General features: G+C 40.1%; 1 protein-coding gene across 3 annotated transcripts in view; it reads left to right on the top strand.

Annotated features, from left to right (window-relative positions):
- Positions 1 to 25,061, top strand: part of PCNX2 (pecanex 2) — a 352,029-nt gene that overhangs the window by 238,136 nt on the left and 88,832 nt on the right. The window lies entirely within an intron of this gene.

Below are 25,061 nucleotides of genomic sequence, written 5' to 3'. Positions count from 1 at the left end.
GCTGTGGGGCCAGGCCAAACCTGTCTCTCTTGATGACCTCTTCAGTTCATTGACTCAGCACTTGGGTCTCAGGGATCTGGAAAGAACATGACTGATTTCAAATTAGCCAATGAATACTAGTCCAGGTTTCACCAGTTGTGAAGGAAAAGTGAGTTATCACTGCCAATTTTTGTAGATGACCTAGGGGAGGGTTGTTTAACAAGCCATTGTTAATGTCCTTTGATATGCCAAGATGGCCCCTGGATGGCATACTTTTTTCCTGTCTGTAGCATCCCTTCTGTGAGCATACTAAATATACAGTCCCGTACAAGTGGGCAACCATCAGAGCTCTATGGAAAACAGACCACCAATTTTTCTGAGTGCCATAAAACTTGCGGCAAAGTGAAGATGATTTCTTCACTTTTTCTTCACTATTTGGACCTGTCATAAATTTCCTTAAGCAATTGGTGATTGATGAAGTAGGAGTGTTATTCTTACGGGAAGGTGAGAAGAGAGAAGTAATGGTTCACCAAGTAATCGTAAAGACCTCTTAATGATTTGTGGGGGAAGGTCTTGAGAATAGCTAGCAGGGAAGGAAAGCATGTGTACCTGGAGGTCTTCAGCTGGGACAGAGACCTTTGGATTGCTCCATGTGTTGGGGCAGGTCTTCCATTTCAATCTCCTCTGCCCTAATTTATTAGCCATACTTGTGCTATTTGTTACTTTTAAACCCTAATCCTTTTTCCATAATTTGTTTACATTTTGCAGAGTGCTAGCATTTTACAATGTGTCTTTTATGTCTCACAGAGGCCATCATTAAGTTAGACCTTTGGCTTCATGTTTCTCCCGAGAGATGGTTTATAAAATTTGCATCCTTCTGGCACAGGTGGTGTGGCTTAGGGATTAGAACACAGCCTGCCTGAGTTCACACCTCATCTCTCCCACTTAACACTGATCATTTCAGGCCTCCTTTTCCTCATCTGTAAAATGGAAGTGAAATCATAGGACCTACTTCATAGACTTGTGAGGAGAAAATGAATTAACATACATAAAACACCAAGAATAGGGGCTGCCACAAAGTAAGCACCACGTGGGCCTGAGCTAGGATGATTATTCTCTTACTGCTCCTCAGGGAGTTTCCTGTCCCAGCTTGACTCATGCTAGTAGGTGTTTACCATGACTCGGGGGGGATCTCCTTCGGACAATCTCACATTTAGGGGTGCCCTGGTGAAAACTAACCAAACCAGTGAGCCCTACTTTGGGCCCGTGAGTAGTTGAAGGAGGTCCTCAGGTTTCTGGTAGATTTCTTGTCTTCTAAGAGTGGTAGATTTTGCAATAAAAGTAAAGTTGTCTTGAAATTCACACAAAACAAGGCTGCTCATTTCCATTTGTCTAAAGAGACATGCATATTTACAGAGCCAGAGAGTAAAAAAAAAAAAACTACCACAGTTGGCTTCTCTTTAAGCTTTTTTAGGAGAAAATAATTTGGGGGACCTTTTTGGAGCTCTGAAAGTCATGCTTCCAGAAAGTGCAAATACTTGTAAATAAGAGTAGGAGTATTTTCTCATGCTTTCACCTAAACAGGGAGGGAAAGTACAACATATTTAAGACTTGGTCCTCAGTACAAAAGGTTTCTTTTTGCCTCCTATTCTCAGATAGGGAATCTGTCTTTCTGGCCTGGGAAGATTCAATAGAAGTAAAACACCTCTCAGTTGAGTCAGAAAGGATTTTAAGTGTCCCCGGTGGAAAGGGGAATCTTTTTGCAGAGATGACATTGGAGGGAGGCATTCTAATACCCGCGCAAAAGGAGTTAGGTGTTTTGTTATTTAGTCTCCTCACTTCCAAAATTCAGCCATCCTTTTTGAGTGAGATGTTTGGGTCTGAATTGTCAGTTTACGTGGGTTACTTAAACATATGGGCTTCTAGAGCAAGATTTATGTTTATTCAGTCCCACAAAGAAGTGATTCTGCCACGTTTATTCTTTTCATCAGTAAATAACACAGATGTTAGCACTAGGTTCCCTGTATGTGTGTGTGGGGTGTCTGCCTCTGGCTGCCGTTCTCATGGGTTGGAAGAGGGCTTCAGGGTCTGTGGGTATGTACAAGGAAACCTGCCCTTTCCTAGGTCTTTCCGAAGGAGCCAAGTGGAAGGAAATTGTCAATTCCACTGCAGGAGAGAGTTCTTGGTGCAAAACCCAGTCTGCTGAAGGTCTATTGTTGCCTTTTGTGAAGGCATCAGAACGCAGCGTCCTCTGGCCCATCTGCTGAAAAGATCAGTGGAGGGAAATCACAGCAGTAGAGTGGTGGGTACCAGGAAAGGAAGTGACAGGAAATCTCATCTGGATCCTTACAAACACTCTGGAAAGCTCATTCTATTTAAAACTTTTTTTTAGTTTCAAATCCTAATTAATGAGTTTTAGTGTTCTGACTGCAGAGTTTCTATGTGGCCGTTCTAATTACCATCTTTTGAGTCTGATACAAAGGACCAGTCAGTTAACGTCACTTATCCTGTTTAATTTTGTACTAGTTGTTCCATCACTTTAAAAGGGCCGCCTGAAAAGACATTCTCGTCTGGAGCTTTAGTGAGCATATTTACCACCATGAACTGCCGCCACCGGCCTGGGGGTGTGTGTTGGAGGCCACCTGGCAGTCCCCTCTCCTGGCTTCCTCTTTCTTTTCACCTCTGCTCCCTCACTTTCCAGTCCCTTGGTTTTTATTGCAGATCTTTTAAAGCTGACTTTTGTTTGTGCAGGTCTCTAATGAGAGCTGCGGTGTAACAAAACCATTTTAATACTTCAAGGAAGGGATAAATAAATCACCAGTGACCTGATAATCACAGCTAGTCCCTTTTCTCCCCGAACTGGCCTGTCCTGAAACCTGCACACCTCCTATTCCCTGATTCTGTGCCTCACTAGGGCATATGACAAATGTGTCCCCTGTCTGCCTTTTTACTCTAGCCTCCTAACTAACCTGCTTGCTACTCTCTGCCCACACATAGCTCTAGGATAGCTGTCCTAAAACAGAGCTCCCAGCTTGTCACTCTTCTCCTCAAAAGCCTGCAGTGGCTCATTGTGCCTGAGGAAAACGGAGAAATGCCATGTAGACCAGCACTGTCCAATAGGAAGTTCTGGATGATGGAAATATTCTATGTCTGTGTTCTCCAATATGGCAGGTACCAGCCACATAGGGCTACCAAGCACTTGAAATGGGGCTAGTCTGACGGAGGAACTGAATTTTATTTTATTATTATTATTATTATTATTATTATTTTGAGACGGAGTCCTGCTCTGTCGCCCAGGCTGGAGTGCAGTGAAACGATCTCTGCTCACTGCAAGCTCCGCCTCCCGGGTTCACACCATTCTCCTGCCTCAGCCTCCTGAGTAGCTGGGACTATAGGTGCCCACCACCCCGCCTGGCTAATTTTTTTTTTTTTTTGTATTTTTAGTAGAGACGGGGTTTCACCGTGTTAGCCAGGATGGTCTCGATCTCCTGACCTTGTGAGCCACTTGCCTTGGCCTCCCAAAGTGCTGGGATTACAGGCATGAGCCACTGCACCCGGCTGGAACTGAATTTTAAATTCCATTTACTTTTAACCCACTTTAAATAGCCACCTGCGATGGGAGGCTACCATATTGGAAAGCACAGATATAGACCCTTCTTTCTCGAACTTTCTAGCCCATCTCCCACACCACTTTCTCACACATGATATACTGTGAATTTCCATTCCAAACCTCACCTTGGATCATACCCTTCATATAGAATGACCTTCCCTCCCTCAACCTCTTCATTTCCTGTCCACACCTAGTTGGCAAAGCCCAACTTAAATGGCAACTCTGCCATGAAATTGCCCCGATCACCCCAATTAAAAATTATCTTTCCTTTCCTAAATTCCTCTAACAGTTTGCCTTTATGTTCTTGTTGTCTGTTACTCAATATCAAATCTCTGTAAACCTTAGTTTTTGTCTTAAAACAACAGGAAACAATTTATCATATCTCATGGCTTCTATGGGTCAGGAATTTGGGAAGGGCTGGGCTGAGTGGTTGTGATTTGGGGACCCTTATAAAGGTGGTTAACTGGGACTGAAATAGGGAATTGGAACTGCTGGAGACTAACTGGACATCTTTCTCTCTTTTCGTGTAGTCTCAGAACCTCTCTTTGTAATCTCTAGGTGAGTCAGAATTCTGGCTTCCTGAGAGCATGGTGGCCTCAGGGCTTCAGCAAAAGTTTTCTAGTGAGTAAGGTATTAATAAAAGTTACATTGATTTTTCTGGCCTATCCTCAGAAGTTCTGCAGCATTGATTCTCTCCCATTCTATTTTCTACAAGTAAGTCATTCAGCCACCCAGATTCAAAGAAAGGGGAATTATATTCTGCCTCTTGGTGGATATATGGTAAGATTCAAGAGTGGTTTGTAGGATGGAGAGGTACTGTAGCAGTCATGTTTGGAAAAATAAATTTGCTGCTATGACCATCAGTAAATTCTACCCAAGATTGGTGTAGTCTATATATACCTTCAATTCTGAACTTGTTTAGTTTTCATTTTTGTATGCCTAATGGGGCCCTGCAAAAAGCAGGTGTTCTGTACATTTTTTTTTTTTTGAGACGGAGTCTCACTGTGTCCCCCAGGCTGGAGTGCAGTGACACAATCTCAGCTCACTGCAAACTCTGCCTCCCGGGTTCAAGTGATTCTTCTACCTCAGCCTCCTGAGTAGCTGGGATTACAGGGGCCCGCCACCATGCCTGGACAATTTTTGTATTTTTAGTAGAGATGGGGTTTCACCATGTTGTTCAGGCTAGTCTTGAATTCCTGATCTTGTGATCTGCCCTCCTGGGCCTCCCAGAGTGCTGAGATTACAGGCGTGAGCCACCACGCCTGGCCTGTAAATATTTCTTAAGTGAATTAAGTCTAACAGTATTATGTCAGAGGAAATAGAAATCCTAATCTGGCTTCACATTTGCTGGGGTGAGAACACTCACTGCTAGACTGAGGTGGTCTTGACTAACAAGGTCTTTAAAATCTGTCTTTATGAGCTCTGCGTGGTGTCTTTATTTTAATTCCAGGCAACAATAGCAAATGCAGTATATAATAGTGCTTTGTGTTTATACATCCCCCTAATGTCAGAGCATTCTAGAAAGCTTTAGAAAAACATTCTGATATTATGATTTATCATCCTGCTCTTTGTATATAAACAGTCACTAAATAACCAAACTTTGTCATTAACATGAAACAAATGTTTAGGCCAGAAATTACATGACACATGTGCCCAGTTATCTCAGCAAACATCTTTGTTCTAAAGGAGTTGACTATTTTCAGCTTTCTAAAATAATGAGAACTCCCATTAACAGAGATTTTGTTTTGATATGTTAAAAAACCTCTATAAAATGTAAAATACATTAGACCTACAGCACTAGATGAAAGGGAAATAAAGCTTTCATGATGGTTACATATCTAGAATTCTATCCAGATTGGTTTTAAAATGTTACACTGTTCTGGGTGTTATCCTTTACAGCAAATGTGTATTAAGCATCATCTATGCGAGTGTACTGTGCTAGGCTTTACCTAGCAGGAATCACTCTGTGTGACTGGTCTGCAAAAGTATCAACTCTGCATCTGTATCCTTGGACCTGCCTTTCTCAGCAAGAAGATAATTGGTTCTACTTAATTCTCATCTCTTACTGAGGCAGCGGTAGAACATCAGAAAGCACGGGCTTTGTGCTTTGTGGTTGGTCAAACCACAATTAAAATCCCAGCACATACGCTTGGTTAGGTGTTTGGGATGTTACTTTGTCTGTGAGCCCCAGTTAACTCATCTGTCAAATGAGATGATTACTCCTCAGAAGTCATACACACCAAAAGAGACATGGTTTGCTGTGGTAAATGTGTAAGTCATTTCTATGTACAACGTACCTATCCTTATTCCTGACCCCATTTCATTTTCCTTTCCTAAATTTCTATCTTTTCTCATTCAGCTTTTAATCCAGTTGTAACTAGACATATATTATGTATCCCTGCAATCTACCTGAAGTCCTTTCTGAAACAGCAGAAGGCAATCAAATCAACAGGGGAAACGACACATTATATAGATCGTGTACCATCACATCCATAGCCAGCCTGCTGTGAGGTGCCCTATAAATATTATTTTTCCCTTCAGGCACCGTGTTTATTTTGATACCTCGGCCAGTCACTGAGCCCCAGTTCTGTTCTTCGAGCGTCACAGCTGCCTTTATGGAATAATAGGCTCTCTAAGTCCCACGGTTTTGTGGTTTACCTAACAACAAAATAAATGATAAAAATATTGTAAGTGGTCTTAGTGAGCTCTCATGAATCTCACTGTGTTGTTTTCCAGCCCCTTGTTGGTTTGTAATATAGACATGAGTGTAGCACAGACCCTTAGGAATTACGGCAGCCCCTCTGTGCTCTGGACCATCCAGTCTCTTCTCGCTGCTGGTGGAGCAGATCTTGTGCCTTGCTCGGCAGCCCTTGTGAGTGCTGTTACAGCTGTGGGCTCTTCATTGAGTTGAATCTTCTCCTTGTGATATCACCTGGATACCCCTGCTGAGACAGCATCAAGATTCTGATTCCTACACCTACTGCTCTTTACCGGTTTGGAGGCAGCTCTCCTTCCTTTGCCACCCTCTTTTTCAGCTAAATGGTACAAACTGTTCCTTACGCGAAGTGGTCTAGACCTTGGAAATCCTAGTCGGCCTCATCTGGATGTTCACTGGATTGCCCCTAACCCTCCCCACCTTCACCTTGCTCCAGAGGTCATCTCATTGGTTCTCAGTAGAAGGACCTGTTACTTCTGCAAACCAGGTGTCCTGCTCTCATTCATGCCTCTTAAAATCTAAAATGTCTCATTATTTTATAAAACATTTGCTGAGCTGACCCTTCATCATCCTAATCTTATGTGTGAGTGTGGTTTACTGAAAACAGGAAGTTTACATTTCCTCTATGAACTCTCATCTTATTGGTTTTAACTCAGTATTCCAGCCCGTAGAGGTCAGTTTCATTCATGTCATCTTTCACCCTTCCAGCCCCCTCACTTTGGCAGCAGATGGGATTACCTGTCACCATCTGGAGCTTCATTCATGATTTGTTAATGATGGTGAACAGGATGGAGCCAGGGATACCTGGCTTGATCAGGCAATCAAAGAAAGAAGTTCTCAACTTCACAGTTTATTTTTTAACTTTTTCCAAATGAATATTGCTGAATGCTTTCTACCCACTAAGCTGTTTTAAGGTTGACTTGTAAGATCTTTGCAAAGCATTGAGCTTCTCAAAAGGCAATTTTTTTTCTTAAGTACAAAGCAGGCCGCTTATTCTGGCTTATGGGTTAATAGTACAATGCAACCCTGTAATTAAAAGCTGTCCTTCCTTTAAAGTTATGCCAGGCAGGGATTTACATATATTGACTTGCAGTTAAGTTACCCCATAATTTATTTGGATACGTTTACAAGGTGCCTGGGTATACCATGACAAGGAACGCAACACATTTTTATTTGTTCAATGCCCTTGTTGTAGTTACTGCTGAGATAAATGTCATGAATCTCCTTTATCAGGAACCCGGTCCATTAGAGCTTTCAGACCCATACTTAGGAGTAAGTTGGGCCCTGGAACTATTATTCTTAATGGTAATAATAACAGTAGTAGGAGTGGAGCAGCAGTAGTAGCAGTAACAATGGTGATCCTCATCTTCTTGTATTTATTGAACATCTGCTCATCTTCTCTAATATATTCATTCCAGTCCTAACATTCACTCTGGAAGTAGACTTTCATTTTTCTCATTTGACAGATCAGAAAAAAGAAACTCAAGGAAGTTAAAGAACTTGCCCAAGGTCACAGAACAAGTGAGCAGCTGAGCCAGGATATTAACCCAGGGCTTATTCCAAGCCCAGAACACGCTTCCTGTTATATCCTGAAGCCTCTCAGAGGACACACACACACACACACACACAGAATGCCAGTTAATGCATTTGCCCGTGAGAGCCTTGAAAGGAAGGCACCATCACAAGAGCCCTGTGTGGCCAGAGAGGCCTGTCTGGAAAGGAAAGCAGCTGCAGCTCAGAGCCCTGAGGCATTTGCTCACAGTGGTAGGACAGGTCAGAACCACTGCAGGTCAGAAGCAATGCAGCTTGCCAAGACCACCCTTAGAATCATTAGGCTGAGCTTTGAGCTTTCATACTCATCACTGGACCACAAAACATTCATAGCTCAAAAGAATGGAGTCCCTGTCTTCAGGCTGCAAGAAAGCGTGGTGAGTGGCCACTTTGCAAGTCATCAGCGTGCATGTTTGTCTTTTCCTTTTCCTGGAGAGAGGCTTCCTGATGCTTCCCCATGGCCCCAGCCTGGTTTTTAGCAGCTCCAGACGCTAAGCATGGATGCATAGGAACAGGAATGAAGCCTCGATGATCCTCATGGACAACAAGTGACCATCTGAGATTCTGAATACAGTCTCAGGCCCAGAAAGGGGGTTGAGCTAATTAATACAGATGCAACTTTTTATTTATTTTTATTTTTTTATTTTTGAGATGGAGTCTCACTTTATAGCCCAGGCTGGAGTGCAGTGGCATGATCTTGGCTCACTACAACCTCTGCCTCCCAGGTTTGAGCAGTTCTCTGCCTCAGCCTCCCAAATAGCTGGGATTACAGGCACCTGCCATCATGCTTGGCTAATTTTTGTATTTTTAATAGATATGGGGTTTCATCATCTTGGCCAGGCTGGTCTTGAACTCCTGACCTCGTGATCCACCTGCCTCGGCCTCCAAAAGTGCTGGAATTACAGGCATGAGCCACCACGCCCGGCCCAGATACGGTGGCTTTTTAAATGGGTGATTTGAGAAATCCCTATTTGAGGCTATGACCTGCCCTTGATTTTCTAGGGTGCTAAATAACTTCACACATCTGGAAAAGGGATTTCCAAATGCTCTTATTTTAACTGGGGGCTAACAGGGAGTCTTCAGGAATCTTCCTTCCCAGGCAGAACTCAGAGTTGTCCAGATGGATACAGAAATGAAAGTTTTGGGAAATATAAAAATGCATGAGATTCACTTTGAGGATTGCAGTGGACTGAATGTTTGGGTCCCTTCTCCCCCGGATTCATAGGTTGAAAGGCTGACCCACAATGCGATGGTATTAGGAGGTGGGGCCTTTAGGAGGTGATTAGGTCGTAAGAGTGAAGCCCTTATGCATGGAATTAGTGCCCTCATAAAAGGGACCCCAGAGAGCTCCCTAGCCCCTTTTTCCTCCATGGGAGTACACAGTGAGAGTTTGGCATTCTGCAACCTGGAAGAGGCCCTTAGTAGAACCTGAGCATGCTGACACCCTCATCTCGGACTTCCAGCCTCCAGAACCGTGAGCAACATATTTCTGTTGTTTCTAAGCCACCTGGTTTATGGTATTTTTTTAATAGCAGCCTGAAGTGACTAAGACAAGATGCGTGTGTGTGTGTGTGTGTGTGTGTGTGTGTGTGTGTGTGTGTGTGTGTGTATGGATGAAAATGACTTGTTTCGGCATTGACATGGTTTAGCTACTACAGGACCATGTTTGGGGAGACAGCAGGTACTGGGATTGACAGGTATGGCCCAAGTAGGAATATGGACCAACTCTTGAACTTTCCAAAAGAAATAGAAATAAGGAGGAACCAGCCAAAAAAAAATCATAGTTATGTATGATAACATAGAAATGTCAAGACGGAGTGAGGAACTGGAAAAGAGATCAAAGTTTAAAGTCAGTACATCTCACCCAACTGGCTGGGGACATATGGGCCAAACCTGAGAACAGACAGCAGGGTAGTGCCTGCCTCCTATTTCGTTTCACTCTGGGAAGACTTACATTAGGGCACAGGCAAGTGGGAAACAAACAAGTTCGTGAGACTACGGCCAAGAGGGCCAAAGCCAGAGAAAGAAAAGGTGTGAAGCCTGGCGTCCCAGAGATCTATTGTTCTTGTCTAGCCAGAGTGAGTTCCGGGACTTTAGTGTGTGAGGCACCAGCAGGGAAGGGAATTTCCTTCCTTCCCACTGGACTTGGTGGTGTGGGGTGCAAGCCTATTGCTGTTAGCAGTCCTTTGGCACCACAAAGCAGGAACTGTCCTGAGGACACAGCAAACACAAAGGAAGGCTGGGCCGAGGGACACAGAGAATGATGACACTCACCTATCCCCTGAGTCCACCGAGGCCTAAAAGGACCTTTCAGCTTCATGAGCCACTGAATTCTTTATTTCACTTAAGCCATTTTGAGTTGAGTTTTCTGTCACTTGAAATCAAAAGACTCGTAATAAAAGCAAGTAATGGCTTTTATCAAAGGAATCCTTCTCCCTTACCTTTTACTTTTTTTTTTTTTTTTTTTTTTGAGATGGAGTCTTGCACTGTCGCCGGGGCTGGAGTGTAATGGCATGATCTCAGCTCATTGCAACCTCCTCCTCCCGGCTTCAAGCGATTCTCCTGCCTCAACCTCCCAAGTAGCTGCGATTACAGGTGCCTGCCACCATGCCCGGCTAATGTTTTGTATTTTTAGTAGAGACGGGGTTTCACTACATTGGCCAGGCTGGTCTCGAACTCCTGACCTCGTGATCCGCTCACCTTGGCCTCCCAACGTGCTGGAATTACAGGTGTGAGCTACCACGCCCGGCCACCTTTTACTTTTAGGGAGTGATGGTGCACAAGCATACCTTTATTGCCATAATTCTGTGTCACTAAGTAGCCTAGAATGCCAGAGAAGGTGCTGGCATCCATCCCCTATTGTACCTCCAGGGCTGAGTGGCAGACAAAAGAGCTTTAAGCTCCCCTTGCCCAATCACCAATGTGCCGTGTGACTTAGGCCGGTCCTTCCACTTCCCTTCTCTGCCTCGGATTTCCTCACCTAGAATTTGTGTCTGAATGCTATTACTTCTGAGAAGCCAAATTATGAACTTGACCCCATCCCACTGTTTTGCTGACAGATGAGAAAACTCTTGCATGTAAGGTTTGACACGTAAGGTATGGAAATGAGCTATTATACACATATATTCCAGAAAGCTGATGCTTTTGAGGAAGTCCAGTATGTTGAATTTCTCAAACAGCATTGCTTTGATCTTATTATGCATTGTGCTGTGGTGCATAATTTTACTCAGGGTCCTGTTAGTTTCTGCTGAGCAGTTAAAGTATTTGAAAAGTGCAAAAGAGTGTAGTCGACCATGCGACTGCAGGGAGGCGTTGAACGTGCCCAGCTGCTTCCCAGCTGTCTGGTGCTGCTAATGCTTCAAGGTCACCCAGGAGCGAGGCTTTGTGAGTGATTCAGGTTGATGGATGGTCACAGGGAGTGTAAACCTTGTACAGCAGGAGGGCAGAACCCTGTTCTAAATCACTATAGCAAGTGAGAGGAGGATCCTTAGCTCATCCAGCTTTTAGGAAAGTGTTAGAGATGGGACTGATTTATCCTAAACAAAGAAAGGCAGGACATATGCAGCTTTTAAATTTACATTGTCTTAAACTGTTTTACTATGTGGCTCAAATAAATGTGATGTGGGAGATTTCTTAGGCAGATTTGAAACATCTGGACAGTGAGGGTTTACTCCCCAAGGCCAAGAATCCTGAGCACTCCTAATTAAAACGTCTTCCCTGAGATCGGCCAATACTCCAAGTGACTGTCACAGGCCACTCTGCGGTGTGTTCTCGTTCTGTTATAACAGCAGACCACGGTAGGTACTAGGAGGCTTCTGCATTTGAGGCTCTGTGAGACTCGTTCTATAGGATTCTGATAGTCATGTGCTTGTTTAATCTTGTTACTCTGAGCATGTTTCTAAGAGTGACTCTAATCCTACTTTATTGAAAGCAAAGACCTTGCCCAGGCCTTACATAGAGTTGCTGCGTCTTGGTACACAGTGCTCTTGATTCATGAGTGGAATTAATATATAATGTGAATATACAAAACCATTCTCTTATTTTTCTTGTCACTTTGGAAGCATTCTGTCATCATCTCCACCCCAAAGGGCTTATTCTCTTTCACGTATGGATTGCTGTGTTTGGCTCTCCCTGTAAACTCAACTAAATAGATGCTCCCTTTCATTATTTTTTAAATGAAAAGTGGCCAGTAATGTCAAAATAATTATATACATGAGAATTAGAAAAAAATTACCCAGTAAAAATAAGGGCAATTTAACATGTTATATTTCTTTTTATATTTTGTAATATCTTAGTAGGGTGCTTTCTAGATTGATTATTATTGACTTTAGAGATTGCATAGTTGGAGCTTATTTGCCTGTAGTCAGGGAAGACTTTGTGAGAGAGGCATAGGACAGATTTGGGAGAAAGGAAGGAAAGAGAGATCTTAGTAGATGTTAAAGAAAATTGTTTAGGTAGGAAAAGTTTCAAAAAGCCTAATTTTAGGAGTAATGCAGAAAAATAGAGCACTCACTTGATAGTTAACGTTGTCACTGAGAAACAGGAGCCACTGGGGAAGGCTTCTGAGGGTTTTTTTCACTGTTTTCCAAGAGCCTGTTTTAGGAAAACACTGGTGAGGGCTGAGGAGAGATGAGTGAACTCATTTTCTGTCGAATTTTGTCCCTGTGCTCCTAGAGTCAAGATTTAACACAATCTATTTTAGTATTTGAAAAATCTAATTTAAAAACAAATGTAAAATATTGTCAGAATAAAAAATACTATTCCTTCCTCCCCCCTTAAAATAAAATCTATACCCAGATGTACTGATGCAGTGACATTAAAACTATTTCCTATTCATTCTTTGTCACTTATCCTTCCCTTGGGTGACTGGTCTGTTACAAGGCTAAAGTGACTACCTGTTTAGTTTTGCAGTAGGCAGTCATAGATGCGACTCTGTGTTTCAATTTCCTACCAAAAGCCTTATGCTATGTTTATTTGCTATTTTAGACATTCAGAAAACTGGGGGTCAGAATAATTAGGTGATTCTCTCCTTTATACCCCTCAAATAATTTAATAAATCATAAATCAAATGAGAAACCAGAAATCATGTTTGTTGACTTACAGCTGCAGACTTGTTCCTGGGCGCTCCCCTTCCCCTCACCTTATCATTAGTGCAATGTTTCCAAGCCAAATTATTTTACATGGGGTACCACATCATAAAAATGCAAACATGAGATGTCAAACTTGCATATAATAAATTTCTTCATTTATAAGTTTAGTCAAGGTGTAAATGATTTGACAAGGTGTCTCAAGATGATTGTAGAATAGGGAGTGTAATTTTAGTTGGATTTGATTTGGTAATAGATTTTAAGATTTAAAGTGAGCGAAGTACAGTGTTACGCTTTAGGAGTGAAGGAAATAGCAAAGGAAAAGTGAAGTCCGTCTGAGCAAGAAGCGTTGCTGTGTGATTTTATTAACACCAAATCCCTCAACTAAAAAACTGCACCGGGTATAATGGGCATTGTGTTCAGAGAATGTGTCTTCTCAAGTTGCTGCCTCTCCTGAGACAAGTGGCTACAAAAACTGAAGGTCCTGAGTTAACTCATCACAGCTGAGCGTGTCACTGCGCAAATTACTGCAGTTCCATTGCCAAAGATTATCGTTTCTTTTTGCTGTATGGGGAAATGCATGTCAAAAGCCCGGTTCATCTTGATCCAAATTCTGTATACACCACAGGTAACTTATGAATGAAATAAACATGTCTTCATCTCCAGGAGAAGTTTCACTCACAACTCTTTAAACACTCAAATAAATGGCATTGGACCTCCCCTTTTACCAGAAGAATGTAACACCCAGAAGTCGAAACCTTAAATCGGTCAAATTAAACTTGGGGGAAAACCCAGCAGTACTCTGATAATTTAATCTTTATGAATCACTTAAAATTGTCTGCCTCTTCATTTATTCAGTTCCCCAGCTGGCTGACTTTTTGCCCAACAGCAAGCAACTTGGATTTTTTATTACTATTTTTATTAGTTGCATTTGCAGAAAGAGAAGAAACACTTTTCACCCCCTAAATATTTATGACTTTCCACTGAATGAATAGTTGAATTTCATACTCTGTATTTAAAATATTGAGTAGTCTTGGATTTTTCTTGCTGAAATGGAAGAAATAATACTAATTTAAGGTGTAAGCACGTTAGAATCAGAGATACAAATTGTACATGAATGCATGGTAGTCACTATGTTCAGGCCTGCTATTTGCAATGGAGATTTCTGTTTTGTGTGTGTGTGTGTGTGTTTGTTTGTTTTGTTTTGTTTTGTTTTTGTTTTTGTTTTACGCTAACTGCAGATTCAAATGCAGTTGAAATAAATAATATAGAGAGAGCCCATGTATTCTTTACCGGTTTCCCCCAGGGGTAACATTTTGCAAAACTATCAGAACCTAGATATTGATGTTGATACATTCAAGATACAGAAGATTTCTATCCAAGCTTCAAATTAATGACACATAACAAACAAACAAACAAAAACAAAAAACCAGAAGATTTCCATCACCACAGAGACCTCTCCTGTTGGAGAGCACACATACTTCCTTCCTGTCCCCATCCCTTCTTAACTCCTGTCAACCTCTAGTCTGCTCTCCATCTTTATAATTTTGTCATTCCAAGAATGTTATATAAATGGAATCCTACACTGTTTAACCTTTTGGGATTGCCTATTTTCACACAACATAATTCAGTGGAGATTCATCCAAGTTGTGTGTGTCAGTAGTTTATTTTATTATATTGCTGAGTAGTTCCATGGTATGGATGTGTCAGAGTCTAATAAGTCATCCATTGAAGGACTTCTGGGTTATTTCCAGTTTGGAGCTATTATGAATAAAGCTTCTTTGGACACTTTTTTATAGGTTTGTATGTGAACATAAATCTTCACTTCTCTGAGATAATTTCCAAGAATGCCATTGCTGTCTCATAATTTTAAAGAAGCTGTAAAACTCTTCCAGAGGGGCCATACCACTTTACATCTTCACCAACAATGTATGAGAGATCCAGTTTCTTCATATCTTTGGCAGTATTTTCATGTTTTCACTATTTTTTATTTTAGCCATTCTGAGGGGTATACGTTGATAGCTCATTGGATTTACTTTGCATTTCCTTAATGGCTAATGATTTTGATTATCTTTTCTTGAGCATATTTGCCATCTCTATAGTCTCTTCATTGAAATGTTTATTCATGTCTTTTGCTCATTTTCTAATTGGACTTTTTTTCTACTGTTGAATTTTGAGAATTTCTTACCTATTTCAGATAGTTGTACTCTCTTGGATATATGTTTTGCAAATATTTCATTCCAGTCTGTAGCTTGTCTTTTCGTCCTCTTAACAAAATGTTTTGCAAAGCAAAAGTTTTTTAGGTACACATTCTTTTCAAGCGTATATAGACTATTCTCCACAATGGACCATCTACTAGACCATAGAACAATCCTTGATAAATTTTTAAAAACTGAAATTATACAAAGAATGTTCTCCAGCCACAGTAGAATAAAATAGAAAATTAATAGCAAGAGCAAATTTGGAAATTTTCCAAATACGTATAAATTAAAACACACAAACAACCAATTGTTCTAAGAAGAAATCTCAAAGAAAATTAAAAACTACTTCGAGATGAATGAAAATGAAATATCATTTATTAAAATTTATGGAAGGTAGGAAAAGCAGTTCTCAGAGGAAAATTCATAGCTGTAAATGCCGAGATCTTTAAAATAAGGCCAGATGTGGTGTTCACGCCTGTAACTGCAGCACTTTGGGAGGCCAAGACAGAATGATCACTTGAGGTCATGGCTCACGCTTGTAATCCCAGCACTTTGGGAGGCCGAGGCAGGCGGATCACGAGGTCAGGAGATCGAGACCACGGTGAAACCCCGTCTCTACTAAAAATATAAAAAAATCAGCCGGGCGTGGTGGCAGGCGCCTGTAGTCCCAGCTACTCAGAGAGGCTGAGGCAGGAGAATGGCGTGAACCCGGGAGGCGGAGCTTGCAGTGAGCCGAGATCGCGCCACTGCACTCCAGCCTGGGTGGCAGAGCGAGACTCCGCCTCAAAAAAAAAAAAAAAAAAAAAAAAAGTTTAATACCACCAGCCTGAGCAACATAGTGATAGATGGGTCTCTTCAAAAAATTTTTTTAAATTAGTTGGATACGGTGGTGCACACCTGTAGTTTTAGCTACTGAAGAGGCTGAGGTTAGAGGATTGCTTGAGCCTAGAAGTTAGAGACTTCAGTGAGCTATGATCATGCCACTGCACTCTAGCCTGGGTGACAGGGGGAAGACCCTGCCTCTAAAAATAATAATAATAATAAGAAGAAAGATATTACCAGGTATGGTGGCCGTGCCTGTAATCCAACTACGCAGAGGCTGAGGCAGGAGGATTGCTTGAGGTCAGGAATTCAAGACCAGCCTGGGCAACATAGTGAGACCTCATCCCAAAAAAAATTTTTTTAAAGATCTCAAATAAATCACCTATCTTTTCACCTTAAAGAACTAGAAAAAGAAGAGTGTACAAAACCCAAAGCAAGCAGACAGAATGATTAGACTAGGGATAAATGAAAATGAAGAGTAGAAAAATGACAGAATAAATAAAACCAAAAGTTTGTTTTTTGAAAACATAAATTGACAAACCTTTAGCTAGAATGGCCAAGTTAAAAACAAGACTCAACATACTATAATTGCTAATAAAAGTGAGAACATTATTACTACCCTTACATAATTAAAAGGAACTATAAGAGAATTCTACGACCCCTTGTATTTCAACAAATTAGGTAACCTAGATGAAATGGAGAAATTCCTAAAGACATACAAACTACCAAAGCTGACTGAAGAATAAACAGAAAATCTAAATAGACTATTACAAGTATAATAAAAAGAATTAATCAGTAATTTTTTTAAAACTCCGTACAAAGAAAAAGCCCAGGACCAGTTGACTTCACTGATGAATTGTATAAAATGTTGAAAGAAGAATTAACACCAATTATTCTAAAATCTTTCAAAATATACTGAAGAAAGGAACAATTCCTAACTCATTCTGTGGGGCCAGTAGCATCCTGACACCAAAACCAGAGTGTCATCGTGAGAAAAGAAAACTTCAGACCAATTTCTCTTATGAATATAGATGTAAAATCCTCAAAAAATACTATCAAACCAAATTCAACAGTTTATTAGGATTATACACTGTGACCAAATGAGAATGCTAGGGTGGTTCAACACATAATCAATTAATATAATCCATTATATTAATAGTATGGGAGAAAACCCCACTTGACCATTTCAATTGATCCAGAAAAATCACTTTGCATAATACAACACTATGTTGTGATAAAAACATTAAACAAACTACGATAAAAGAATGTCCTCAATCTGATAAGCCTAAATGCCCATCAGTGATAGACTACAGTAACTAAAACAGTATAGTACAGGTATAAAAACAAACACATAGACCAAAGAAACAGAATAGAAAACCCAGAAATAAGGCCACACACCTACAAGCTGACAAAAACAAGCAATGAGGGACAGATTCCCTATTCAATAAATGGTGCTGGGATAACTGGCTAGCCATATGCAGAAAATTGAAACTGGACCCCTTCCTTACACCATATACAAATATTAACTTAAGCTGGATTAAAGATTTAAACATAAAACCCAAAACTATAAAAACCCTGGAAGACAACCTAGGCAATACCATTTTGATATAGGAACAGACAACGATTTCATGATGAAGACATCAAAAGCAATTGCAACAAAAGCAAGAACTGACAAATGGAATCTAACTAAACTGAAGAGCTTCTGCACAGCAAAAGAAACTATCCACAGAGTAAACAGATAACCTACAGAATGGAAGAAAATTTTTACAAACTATGCATCTGACGAAGGTCTAATATCCAGCATCTATAAGGAACTGAAACAAATTTACAAGAGAAAAACAACCCCATTAAAAAGTGGACAAAGGACATGAACAGACACTTTTCAAAAGAAGACATACATCCAGCCAAGCACATGAAAAAAGCAAACGCCCAGCATCACTAATTGTTAGAGAAATGCAAATCAAAACCACAGTGAGGTACCATCTCACACTAGTCAGAATGGCTATTATTAAAAAGTCAAAGAATAACAGATGCTGGGAAGTTGCCGAGAAAAAGGAATGCTTATACACTGTTGGTGGAAGTGTAAATTGGTTCAACCATGTGGAAAGCAGTGTGGACATTCTTCAAAGACCTAAAAACAGAAATACCATTGGACACACCATCCCATTACTGAGTATATACCCAAAGGAATATAAATCACTCTATCATAAAGACACATGCACGTGTATGTTCATTGCAGCACTGTTCACAGTAGCAAAGACATGGAATCAACTTAAATACCATCAGTGTTGGGCTGGATAAAGAAAATGTGGTACATATACACCATGGAATACTATGAAGCCATAAAAAGAATGAGATCATATCCTTTGCAGAAACATGGATGGAGCTGGAAACCATTATTCTCAGCAAACTAACACAGAAACAGAAAACCAAATACCTCATGTTCTCACTTATAAGTGGGAGGTAAATGATGAGAACACATGGACACGGGAAAAACACACACTGGGACCTATCAGGGGGTGGAGGGTAAGCGAGGGAGAGGATCAGGAAAAATAGCTAATGGGTACTAGGCTTAATACCTGGATGATGATATAATTTATACAACAAACCCTCATGACACAAGTTTACCTATATGACAAGTCTGCATATGTACCCCTGAACTTAAAAGATAAAAAATAAAGAGACTAAGAGCAGCTAAAGTGAACATCCTTGCAGTTTTCCCAATCTTATGGGGAAGTAATTCAATTTTTCACCATTAAGTACAGTGTTGCTGTAGGTTTTTATTTTATTTCTTTATTTTTATTTTTTGTGATGGAGTCTCGCTCTGTCGCCCAGGCTGGAGTGCAGTGGCGCTGTCTCAGCTCGCTGCAAGCTCTGCCTCCTGGGTTCACCCATTCTCCTGCCTCAGCTTCCTGAGTAGCTGGGATTACAGGTGCCCGCCACCACGCCCGGCTAATTTTTTTGTATTTTTAGAAGAGACGGGGTTTCACCGTGTTAGCCAGGATGGTCTCGATCTGCTGACCTCGTGATCTGCCCATCTCGGCCTCCCAAAGTGCTGCGATTATAGGCATGAGCCATCATGCCTGGCCAGCTTTAGGTTTTTATAGATGATCAAGTGAGGAAATTCCCATGTAATTCTATTTTTCTGAGAGTTTTTTTTTTTAATCATGAATAGTATTGGGTCTTGTCATTTGCTTTTTCTGTGTTTATCTACATGCATATGTGATTTTTCTGCTTTCCCATGTGAGTATGGTGGATTATATTGACTGATTTCTGTGCATTGAACCAGTCTTGCATCCCTGGAATAAACTCACATTGTCATGGTATATAATTATTTTTATATATTGCTGAATTTTATTTGCAATATATTTTTAAGGATTTTTGGATTTATATTATTGAAAGATATCGATCTTTAATTTTATTTTTTTCATGCTGTTTTTGTCAGGTTTTTGTATCAGGGTAATACTAGCTTCATGAAATAAATAGGAAAGTGTCCCTTCCTCCTATAATTTCTGAAAGATATTAAGTATAATTATTGTTTGTTATTTTTTAAATGTGGTAGAATTCTTCAATGAAGCCTTCAGAGCTTAGAGATTCATTTTGGGGGGAGTTTCTAAGTTACTAATTAAATGGCGTTAATAGTTACGGGGCTTTTAAAATTATGTATTTCATAATGAGTAAGTTATGGTAATTAGTGGGTTTTTTTGAGGAATTGGTCCATTTCATCTAGGTTGTAAAATTCATGCATGTAAAATTATTTGTAATATTCCCTATTATCTTTTTGATGCCGGCAGGGTCTGTAGTGTATACAGTTATTTGTCATTTGTGTTTTCTCTCCCCTTTTCTTTGTCAGTCTGGCTAGAAATTTGTCAGTGTTATTGATTGATATTCTCAAAGAACCAGCTCTTTGGCTCTTTGATTTTTTCATTTATTTTTCAATTTCACTGCTTTTGCTCTTTATTTCATTTCTTATGCTTGCTTTGGGTTTTCTTTGCTCTTCTTTTTCTAGATTTTTTGGGTGGGACCATAGACTATGAATTTGATACTTTTTTAATGTGTATATTTAGTGCTGTGAATTTCTCTTTCAACACTGCTTTAGCTATGTTCGACAAATCTTGATATCTTTATTTCCATTTTCTTTCAGTTCAATGTATTTCTATTTCTTCTTTTTTCTTTTTTGTTTGTGTGTTTCCATTTCTATTGAAACTTTATCTTTGACCCATGGTTTATTTAGAATTGTGCTGTTCAGTTTCCAAATGTTTGGATATTTTCCTGTTTTCTTTGTGTTATGTATTTCTAGTTTAAGTCCATTATGGTTGGAGAACAGACTCTGTATGATTTCATTTTTTAAGAATTTGTGGAGATCATTTTATGTCCCAGAAAAATGGTCTATCTTGATACACTCTCTGTAGGCTCTATAAAAGAATGTGTAGTCTACCGTTGTTGGGTGGAGTGTGCAATAAATGTTGAATAGGTAATGTTGGTTGATAGTGTTATTGAGTTCTTCTGTATTATTGTTGATTTTCTGTCTGGCCTTTTTATCAGTTGTTAAGACATGGGTGTTTAAGTCTCCATCTATAATTGTGGATTTGTCTGCTTTTTCAGTTCTATCAGGTTTGGGTTCACGTATGTTGCAATTGAGTTGTTTGACTTATACATATTTAGGACTGTTGTGTTTTCTTGGTGGATTAACCCTCTTATCATACAATGTTCGTTTCTGTCTTTGGTAAACTTCTTTGTTACGGAGTCTACTTTATCTGATATTAACAGCCATTTCTGCTTTTCTTTGATTAATGTTTGCATAGTATATATTTTTCATTTTTTATTTTCAGTTGGGCTGTGTTACTATATTTGAAGTGTATTTCTTGTAGGCAGCGTAGGTCATAGTTTTTAATCTACTTGCTAATTTGTTTTGGTGTATTTATGTTTGGTGTAATCATTGACATATTAGGGCTTATATCCGTTACTAATTTTTTGTTTTGTTTGCTCTGTTTGTAATTTTTGTTTGTTTTTTCCTGATTCTTGTGTGTTTCTTGAACATTTTTCAGAATTCCATTTTGATTTATTAAATAAATAATATATTTTTGAGTGTATCTTTTAGTGGTTGCTCTAGGTATTACATTATATATAAATAATTGTTCAAAATCTACTGGTGCTGTCATTTTACCTATTCAAATGAAGTGTAGAAGTATTTTCATGTCCCTTTAGCTTCCCCTGCTTGTACCATGATGTCATGAATATTTTCTCTATGTACACTTAGAACTATATTGACAACTGTATAATTTTTGATTCAGACATTAAGCATAATTTAAAAGACATATGAGGAGAAGGATGTCTATTGTATTTACCCATACTTTTGCTTACTGTGTTTTTTCTTTATTCCTAGTGTTTTAAGTTTCATTCTTTTCTTTCTTTCTCTTCTTTTCTTTTCTTAGAGGACATTATTTACCTATTATTTCATGGTAGAACATCTGTTGACACATTCTCTTAGTTTTTCTTCCTCTGACACATTCAGTTAGTTTTTCTTCCTTTGAGAATGCCTTGGAATGAAATTTTCTTCATTCCAAAAGGATATCTTCACTGTATAGAGGAATCTAGGCTGACAATTATTTTCTTTCAGCACTTAAAAACATATTGTGCTATTTCTTCCTGACCTCTATGGTTTCTAATAAGAAATCTGCAATAATTCATAATTTTTCCTTTGTAGATAAAGTGTTTCTTTCATGTTGCTTTCAAGAGCTTTTCTTTGTGTTTATATTTTAGAAGCTTGACTATAATGTGTTTTGGTGTGAATTTCTTCAACTTTACTTCCAACTTCTCTCCTTATGGGACCCTGATTTTAGTTCTTTAATTACAGTCCCATGGGTTTTGGAGACTCTGTTCATTTTTTTCTTCAGTCTATTTTCTCTCTGTTGTTCAGATTGCAAACAACAGTCTGTTGTTCTGTCTTCCAGTTCAATGATTATTTTGTCTTCCCTTCATTCTGCTGTTGGGGACTTCGTTTTTAAAATTTTAGTTATTGGCCGGGCACTGCAGTTCACACCTGTAATCCCAGCACTTTGGGAGGCCGAGGCCGGTGGATCATTTGAGCTCAGGAGTTCAAGACCAGCGTGGCCAACATGATGAAACCCCATCTCTATTAAAATACAAAAATTAGCCGGGTGTGGTGGCATGCACCTGTAGTCCCACTTACTTGGGAGGTTGAGGTGGGAGAATCACTTGAACCCTGGAGGCGAAGGTTGCAATGAGCTGAGATGGTGCCACTGCACTTCAGCCTGGACGACAGAGCAAGACTCTGTCTCAAAAAAAAATTAGCTATTATATTTTTCAGTTATAAAATTTCTGTTTGATTCTTCTTTATGTATTCTATTTCTTTGCCAAGGCTTGCTTTTTTTTTTTTTTTTTTTTTTGCTGAGCTCTATTTTTTCATTTATTTCAAGTGATCTTAATTGCTCATTGAAACATTTTTATGATGGCTAATTTAAAATATTTGTTAGGTAATTTCATCATCTCAATTTTGGCATCTATTGTCTTTTAAAATTCATTTTGAGATCTTCCTGTTTGTTTCTGATTGTAAGTAGTTTTCTATTGAACTCTGGACATTTTGGGTGCTATTATGTATTACGAGCCTCTGGATAATATTTACACCTTTGTTTCAGCTAGCTGTTACTGACACCATTCTGGCAGGAGAAAAGGGGTTGCCGCTTTGTTACTTTCAGATGGGGTTAGAAGTCCAGGTTCCCTACTCAGCCTCTATTGACTCCTGAGATGGGAGAGGGTGGAAAGTTTCTTGTTATTGCTTGATAGGGGGTGGGAATTCAGATTCCCCACTAAGCCTTTATTGATACTTTCCTGAATGGGAGGGATAGTGGTACCTCATTACTGCTCCCCATGTGGCCTCCTTACCCAGGAAAATTATGAAAGTCTGAATTCAGTCTCTTTTGACACCATCTCAGCAGGAGGGGAAGGGGCACCTCATCATTGCCTGGCAAGGGAGGAAGTCAAGGTTCCTCACTCAGTCTTTGCTGGTGACACAGGATTCTTTGGGGGGCCCACTTCACCAGGCTCCTCCCATTCAGCCCAGCAGGCTGTGCTTGGTTTGTGCTACTGGCCTGAATCCCATATCCTGGGTAGAATGGTGAGGGGTGTGTGGGCAAGTGGGTGTGAGGTCTGACCACAGTGCATAGCCAGGCACACAGGCTGCTGCAGTGGGGCTGGGCAGGCAGCTCCAGATGCCAGCACAGATGCCTCCTTCATGTGAGGCTGCAGCTGGACCAGGCATACCACAGGCAGCTTCTGCTTAAATGCCCTCGCTGGATGAGGGGAATATGGTGGCACCTAAAAACTCAGAGATGCCAGCAACCAGAAAAAGCCCCAAGGGGGTGTTATAGCTTTGTCACAGCTCTGGCTCAGGAAGCCTGGAGGTCTGGGCCCCCAGAAGGATCACAGCTCTTCTTTCCCATGGTCCAGTGAACAGGAGCATATCACTGCCCACAGCTCAGCGAGCTGGTCAGAGATGCATGACAGTGCTTTTCGCACCCACTATTTGGCAGGTCCCAGGATTTTGTCCTGTGTCTGAGAAGAATGAGGTTATGTAGACAATCAGAGACTGAGCAAGGCAGAGAAGAGTTTTACTGAGTGACGGAACAGCTCTCAGCAGAAAGGGGACCCTAAGTGGGTACCCCCTACCCAAAGGTGGGTAGTCCCAAAGTGTGGCTGAGTCCAGGGTTTTTATGGTCTCGGAATGGGGGAGTGCATGCTGATTGGCCAAAAAGCACCATTCAATTGGCTGAAAGGCATGGAGGAAGTTCTCACTGCAGTTGGGGACTTTACCTAGAACTGGCAGCTTGGTTTTCAGGCTTTAATTTGTCTTTGGTTTGAAGGTTGGGTTTCACCAGGGACCCACCCCTATCTGCCTAGGAATTTGTCTCCCTTCTGCTGCTATCACTGGTACAGGTAGACATAGGGCTATGGTTTTATCTGTGGTATTTGGCTGTTACAGAGAGGTTATGACCTACAGTTTTCTGTCTTTTTAGACTGTGCCTTTCCTGACTCTCAGGCTAGACAGATCAGGGGTTTGTTGATGCTTTTTTTTTTTCTTTTGCTTCTGTAGGTGTTTCTGGGCTATATGAGGCACAAAGAAAAACAGAGAAACTCACCACAGTGTTTTTCCTTGGATCCCATGATGCCCAGATGGTCTGCTTTTTCCTTTCACCTTTCAGAAGGTGTTTTTATTATATGTAAAATCCAGGGTTTTCATTGTACCAAGTAGAGGAATAAGGAAAAATACACCAACTCCGTCTTTCTGGAAGAATACAACCAATCTGCATGTATTCATTGTTCTTATTCGTGCTTAGCTTTCTCTGCTGCAGTTTCATGTGGTATGATGAAAACATAATATTTTGGATACCAGTATTCTGTATAGGGTGTTCTTTCATTGCAGGCCTCAAATAGACTTTCAGGAAATAGACTTTTACAATAACATTAGGAGGTAAGAGAATTGCCTCATTATGCCCATATGGCTGCTTGTGAGCACACATGTATGTTTACACAGAGTCTTAGAAACTTCATCTTGAGGTAGGCTGAACACAGTGTGGTTGCTGAGCATATTTTACAGTTTGTCTATAGGAGAATAGAGGAGATCAGAAAAGCATTGAGGAAATGTAAACAGAGAGAAAAAATGTTGATTCGGACCCTGTCATGATAAGATCCTTGTGGAGTGAGTGGTATAAAACTGAGCAAGCTTTATAAACATAAAACGAAAAAAAATTTAGTTTTTTAACTTAATAATTAATTACTTTGAAAAGCTGTATAACTAAGACTAAAACTAAAAAGTTGTATAACTAAGACTAAAACTCACAAAGACCAGTAGAAGACTTCTGCACAGCAACAGTGGAGTAATATGTGGTTGTACTCCTATTTTTCAGTATGGCTAACTTGTATTATCTTTTCTTTATGAAAATCTGGTTTAGAAGTTTTCAGTTCCAGAGATGTAGCAGACTAGATAATCTCAAAACTTTTACACCTGCTAAAATATCAAAAAATAATAGGTGGTAAAATTCCTCCTAGATACATATTTGAGCATAACAACAAAG

This window comes from Symphalangus syndactylus, chromosome 19, assembly GCF_028878055.3.
Source record: "Symphalangus syndactylus isolate Jambi chromosome 19, NHGRI_mSymSyn1-v2.1_pri, whole genome shotgun sequence".
Taxonomy (NCBI): Eukaryota; Metazoa; Chordata; class Mammalia; order Primates; family Hylobatidae; genus Symphalangus; species Symphalangus syndactylus.
This window is presented reverse-complemented; position numbering and strand designations above follow the sequence as displayed.